Consider the following 7,500-nt stretch of genomic DNA (forward strand, 5'->3'; position numbering starts at 1 on the left):
CAGTGCTCTTATCGTTCCACTGGTACAGGTGCCATCACGATTTCACCTTTCGCTTGCCGCAACAGGTCTTTGCAAGCGGAGTTTAGTGTCCAGTGAAGGAAACGTTGGCATGGGGGGAGGGGGGCAGTCAACGAATTTAGTTCGGGGGTGCTGAAAAGTTCCTGGTTTTGAGAGTACCACGAAAGGCCTGGCTGGATACCCAGCCTTCCGAGTTATTTTACACGGCTTAGAAAAACTGAAGGACCGTTGCAATAAGTGAGTGAATCTGCAAGGAGAATATATTGAATAAAATCATGATTAACTTATCCTCCTGTATTTTCTTTTACCCATGGCTGGGAACTCTTCAGCACCCCTTCATATTTGTATACATGTATGTTCGTGTGTGTGTATGTATGTACACATGTATATATCTATGTTTTTGTATATATTTATGCTGGTGGCTAGAAATATATTATACTTATACATACATACATTCATATATGTGTGTGCATATGCTTGTTCCTTTAATGCTTGCTTTTCTGTTCTATCATGGGTTGCACAGAGAATTATTTATGGCAGAAATTTACAAACAGATACTCTCCTTGTTGCCATCTTACCTGGTTTTCAAGAAGGATTTCTGTATTCCAGGAGTCTTTGAAGTTACAGAGGGACTGGTGATAATGCCAGCATCATCATTGTTTTACAGGGACTAGCATCTTGTCTGTCTTAATTTCAACTACATTGGTGAAAAGTAATCAATTTGTCTTTTGTATTTTACTTGTCTCAGTCATTAGACAGCAGCCCTGCTGAGGCACCACTTTGAAGAATTTTTTAGTCAAATGAATCAGCTCCTGTACTTTTAGTTTTTTAAGCCTGGTACTTATTGTATCAGTCTCATTTTAATGAACTGCTAAGTTATGGGAACAGAAACAAACCAATACCATTTGCCAACTGATGATGGGAGACAAATACAGATACCAAGACACACACACATACACATGCACGTGTGCACACACATGCACGTGTGCACACACATGCACACACACACACACACACGCATGCACACACACACATGCACACACACACACACATGCACACACACACGCACACACACACATACACACACACGTGATGAGCTCCTTTCAGTTTTCCCCTACCAAATCCACTCATAAGGCTTTGGTTGAATGACGGCTTTAATAGAAGACACTTGCCCAAAGTGCCATGCTGGAGCTATGTGGTTAGAAAGTAAACTTCTTATTTCTTTACTGCCCACAAGGAGCTACACACAGAGGGGACAAACATGGACAGACAAACGGATTAAGTCGATTATATTGACCCCAGTGCGTAACTGGTACTTATTTAATCGATCCCGAAAGGATGAAAGGCAAGGTCGACCTCAGCGGAATTTGAACTCAGAACGTAGTGGCAGACGAAATACTGCTTAGCATTTCGCCCAGCATGCTAACGTTTCTTATTTCTTTACTGCCCACAAGGGGCTACACACATAGGGGACAAACAAGGACAGACAAATGGATTAAGTCGATTATATTGACACCAGTGCGTAACTGGTACTTATTTAATCAATCCCGAAAGGATGAAAGGCAAAGTCGACCTCAGCGGAATTTGAACTCAGAACATAGTGGCAGACGAAATACTCTTAAGCATTTTGCCCGGTGTGCTAACGTTTCTGCCAGCTCGCCGCCTTAGAAAATAAACTTCTTACCACACAGCTATGCCTGCACCTTTATTCCTAAAGTTTAGTTGAGAGGGAAGAAGTTAACTGGCAGATGGTGAAAAACCTGCTAGTCTTCTTTTAAGAATAAAGGTAATATGGAAGGATAAAGCAAAAACAATAAATGTGATAAGACACATCAAAGAAATTTTGAGATGGAGGTTGAAAATGCTCCTGAGAATCTAACATCTAAACTTAATTTTATATAACACCCCACCCCCACCCCCATATGGTATTTATTAACAGGTCAGTTTATTAATTAATAATTATTGATTATAAATGATTATGATTCCCAATTCTCAGGAGTGCTTTTAGCTGAAAATATGACCAATACCATAAATTGCTCACAATTTGTACATGAGCATGTGTGTGAGTGTATGTGTGCGTGTGTGTGTGTATGTGTGCGTGTGTGCGTGAGTGTGTGAGGGTATGTGTGTCTTGGTATGCATGTGTGTGTGTTTATGAGCATGAGTGTCTATGTGCGCATGTTTTGATAAGTGAGCAAAATGTCCGTAAATGGAATGAGTCTGACCTTTCGGAGAGCAACATTAGATAATAAAAAAAAATTAAAAAATAGAAAAATAAATAAATAAATAAATAAATAAATAAAAGCTCTATGATAATGTCTAACAACATCGGTTTCAGGTATGACCTCAATTACTGATCCAACAAGACAGATTGCTTGATGCAGCATATCAGCTCTTCAGCCTACCAAATACACACAGCAGACAGACAAACTGTGAGAAATCTCACTTGCAAACAATGACCATGTTGTCTTTTGGGATGGATTTGTTCACTTAGCAGTGGACAGACAAGCTTAGACAATAAGGCCAAACAGTATTTTGCTTACAATGAATATATTGAGAGGTAATATTTTTCCCCACATGGGCGTTCTGTTAGAACAAACTATACTGTTGTAGATACCATGAGAGGAACTCTCATACTGGCTGTTGGTGCAAAATGCACTCTTGTTTATATCGCTAGCAGGGAGATAAATCTGTGTTATCTCCAGTGTCGAGGCCACCAGATCATATGATGGATGAGACTGAGGAAGGTTGAAATCATGTGTTCTGGTGGTCTCGCTGCTGGAGATGGCAGGAATTTATATCCCTGCTAGCAATATATAACCAACAGTGCATTTTGCACCAAAAGCTAATATGAAAGTTTCTCTCATGGTGACTACTGCAGTATAGTTTGTTCTAATAGAACATCCACATTTAAGCAGGGATAAATATTACCTCTTGGTATTAATACTATCTTTGTTGCTAATATATATTTTTAACAAGCTAATTGGCTAATTGTGACACCAGTGTTTGTTCTGGTACTATTTTTCTATATATCACTGGAGGGAAGATAAGTTGCTGCTATCTCTAGCGGTTGAGCATCCATCATTGACAAGACCAAAGAGGGATCTTTGTGGTTTTCGTCACTGTTTACAATTTTGTTACAATTGTTTTCAAATTTGGTATATGGATTAAGTTTTGTATACTAATTAGGAAAATGACTTTCATTTCTCCTATAAATCCATTATTAGGAGTGGCTGTGTGGTAAGTAGCTTACTTACCAACCACATGGTTCTGGGTTCAGTCCCACTGCGTGGCACCTTGGGCAAGTGTCTTCTACTATAGCCTCAGGCCGACCAAAGCCTTGTGAGTGGATTTGGTAGACGGAAACTGAAAGAAGCCCGTCGTATATATGTATATATATATATATGTATATATATATATATATATATATGTATATATATATATATATATATATATGTATGTGTGTTTGCGTGTCTGTGTCTGTCCCCCCACCATTGCTTGACAACTGATGGTGGTGTGTTTACGTCCCCGTAACTTAGCGATTTGGCAAAAGAGACCGTTAGAATAAGTACTAGGCTTCCAAAGAATAAGTCCTGGGGTCGATTTGCTCGACTAAAGGCGGTGCTCCAGCATGGCCGCAGTCAAATGACTGAAACAAGTAAAAGAGTAAAAGAGTAAAAAGAGCCTTTAAAATTTGCATAATTTAGGTATTTCAGCCAATCAGAAGTGAGTATTTTACACATCACCTTGGTGAAGAATTGGGCCCTGTGTGTTCCAAAATGTTGGTGCTGGCAGAGGGAATGGCACCCAGATCCTAAGACCTCACATTATACCCTTCTTTGTGCATCACTATAGCCACATGTTCCAGAAGGCTGATGCTCCCTCCCACACAGTCAGGGTCATCATGGACTTCTTGCATCAGCACAACATCAGAACCATGCCGTGACAGACTCTCAGCCTGGATTTGAATCCAATTGAACACCTATGGGATGAAATCTAGAGATGGCTGAACCAGGTAGTCTCATGTTTGACAACTCATGTGGAACTAGAGGCAGCTTTCCTCAGAGTGTGGGCACAGGTGTCAATGGCTTTTGTGAACTGCCTCATGCACTCCATGTACCGATGGTGCATAGCTGTTTTGAACACCCAGAGAGGGCATACATGGTATTGAACATGTCATGTACTACAATCCTGATGTACTGTACGACCAGAACATATGACAATAACCCATAGACTGTAGTCAAAGTGCATCCAAGAAATTGACTTTATCTATGATGCTTTGGCCACCCCATGCATCTCTCTCCATGATACATGCATCTTTGTAGCGTTCACCTCTCCTATGCCGTACCCTCACTCTGCCATCCCAACTGGAAACGCAGTACCGGCTCTCGTCAGAGAAGACTATTAACCTCCATTGTTGAGGCTACCAATGTCAGTGCTGTGTAGCCCACTGTTGTCATGCCTGATGGTAGTGAGCAGTGAGAACAAGCCCTTGAGCAGGACGATGGCAATGCAGGTTGTTGGTGGCCAGTCGACGTTGTACTGTGTCATCGCTGATGGGTCGCTGTCCACTGCCAATGGTCTCGTGAACTGTCATACTGGCCTGTCTGAAGTGAACATGGAGTTGATGTAGGTGGATGAAGTAGTCCTGCCTGGGCTTGGTCACTCAGGTGGAGGGCCCTCAGTGGGCACAGTCTGCAATGCTGTTGGTGTTGTTGTATTGCTGTTGCAGGCAATAAATGGTGTTGACATGGACATTGTAAGCTTTCACAACAACCAGGGCATGCTGCTCTGCTTGCAATCAGCTGATAGGTTGTTCTCTCTGTGCTGCTGACAATCGGGTCATACCTGATGCATCCAAATTACAAATGCCAGGAACGTGGTTCAAGTTGATCTACAAGATGCATGTGCATTTCAGTTTTTGTGACAATTGTTTGTGACTGCCACCCACGGCAATCAATGCAGCTGCATTTTGGCATCTCGTTTCAGGGAAAGTTTAAACGTTACCTGCAACATGGGTCTCAGACATAAACCAGCATGTCTTGGAATATTTATTCTTACTTCCCTGAAATAAATTTTCAAAATTTACCATATAAAAAATGACATTTGAAAAAAATTGCATTTCTTTTGCAGTTCAGTGTATTTCTGTCCCTCTAGTCATTTTCTAACTGCTCATCACTTGGCACAATTATGAAAGGAAGGGCATCCAGCCATAGAAAATTTATCTCAACAAAATTCCTTCTGTCTCATGCAAACATGGAAAAGAAAATGTTAAACTGATGAGGGTGATGATGAAAGAGAAAGAAATCCATAAATACATGGAAATTAGAGTGAATTTAGAGTTTTGTTTATGCTGATATTCTGTTTTATAGTGTGTTGGACAGAGAATTGAGAAGCCAGAAATTGGTGTAAGTTCATTGTAATAGTATGCACACGCACACACACACACACACACACACGCATACACATGCACACATACACACACACAAAGCACACGTTCTCACACATGCATACAAGCACATACCCAAAACACATACACAAAGCACACATGCACACAAAGCAAGCATGCACACATGCACTAAAACAAGCACACAACATAATTTCACAAATTGGTGCACACACACACACACACACACACACACAAACACACACACACACACACACAAACACACACACTTAAAAGTTTAGCAACATTGCTTCCATTGCAGCAACAAAATGGCTTTGTTGAGCTCTGTTGTTGCTAGGTTGCTATTTCTGGACAGAGATTATGATATTTTTGTTTGTCCTCACATTAAAAAAAAAAATGTTCACTAAAAAAAGTAAAAAAGAAAAAGAAGTCTATGCAGAAAGTAAAAAACTTTAATTATAGTAAGACATATAGATTCTCTGTTGGTACTGATAATGAACATTCCAGTTATTTAATCACCTGATCTAGATTCTCATTGAATTATAATATCGGCAGCTGAGTATTCTATAAATACTTGCATCTTTAAAATAATCCTTAGAAAGAATCAACATGACACAGTGTTTGACAAAGCTGGCCATTTTAATTATAGGTGTTATCCATTTAGCAGGCATCCACAAAGTTGCTGTCTACATGATTTCACACTGTGAGATTTGGATGACCTAAAACTATGCCAAAAAATACTTGCACAAGATGCCACACTTTGGTTTGAAACCAGAATCTCTTGATTATGAAATGAATAACTTAGCCATTTGTTCATGCCAGCATCATTGTGTGTGTGTGTGTGTGTGTGTGTGTGTGCATGCACGTGCAATTTCCTTGTCTTGGCATCGTGTGAGATTTGTGAAAAATATAATCAGTGTTACTGCCATGTAACTGGTACTAATCATTTCCAGTCTTTGACAAAGCATGTTTGGCAATGGGAAAATATTACCTTGCTTGAAAACAGATGAGGGTTGGCAATAGGAAAGGTGTCTGGTCATAGAAAATCTGCCTCTGTGGACTCCATCAGACACACAAAAAAGTGGTCATTAAAATGATGATGATGATAATGGTAGTGAGGAGAAGATGGAAGATGACAATGATGGCTATGATACCAGCACCGATGCCATCATTGCTGCTGTTTCTGCCACTGTTATAATGTAAGATGAATAACGATATTGTGCTCAGATAATAACTTTATAAATGAACTGAGAAAACGTTGCAGTAATTCTGAACTGAAATGCAAGATGGCCAACTGTAACTTCATTTGTTCACAATGCAGAATGAACCATCTGTACCACAGTAAGTGTGCTAAGGTGAAAAGAGTAAATCCACAACAAGGAATCAATGTTATCTTATTTCTTTATTGCCCACAAGTGGCTAAACACAGAGGGGACACAGACAAAGGGATTAAGTTGATTACATAGACCTCAGTGTGTAACTGGTACTTAATTTATCGATCCGAAAAGGATGAAAGGAAAAGTCGACCTCAGCGGAATTTGAACTCAGAACGTAATGGCAAGACAAAATACCGCTAAGCATTTCACCTGGCGTGCTAACGTCTCTGCCAGCTCGCCGTCAACTGATGGTTGACCCTAGCATTCCAGCAGGTAAAGTAATGCTTCTACCTGCATTCAATGTATATCTAATATCTCTTGGTTGAGTCCATAAAGTGTCCCCTTGGACGAATTAACATAAGCTTATGTGGTAGTGTAAAATGTCACATGACAGAATCATGTCCATTGATTGGATGACATTTAATAAACAATGTTTTTGTGTTGAGACAATTTCTTATTTCTTTACTGCCTACAAGGGGCTAAACATAGAGGGGACAAACTTGGACAAACGGATTAAGTCAATTATATCGACTCCAGTGCGTAACTGGTACTTATTTAATCGACCCCGAAAGGATGAAAGGCAAAGTCAACCTTGGCGGAATTTGAACTCAGAACTAGCGGCAGACGAAATACTGCTAAGCATTTCACCCGGCGTGCTAACGTTTCTGCTAACAATTTCTGCTTACCAAAAGTGGCCCA

Source organism: Octopus bimaculoides, chromosome 1 (genome assembly GCF_046866305.1).
Source record: "Octopus bimaculoides isolate indiv1 chromosome 1, ASM4686630v1, whole genome shotgun sequence".
NCBI lineage: Eukaryota > Metazoa > Mollusca > Cephalopoda > Octopoda > Octopodidae > Octopus > Octopus bimaculoides.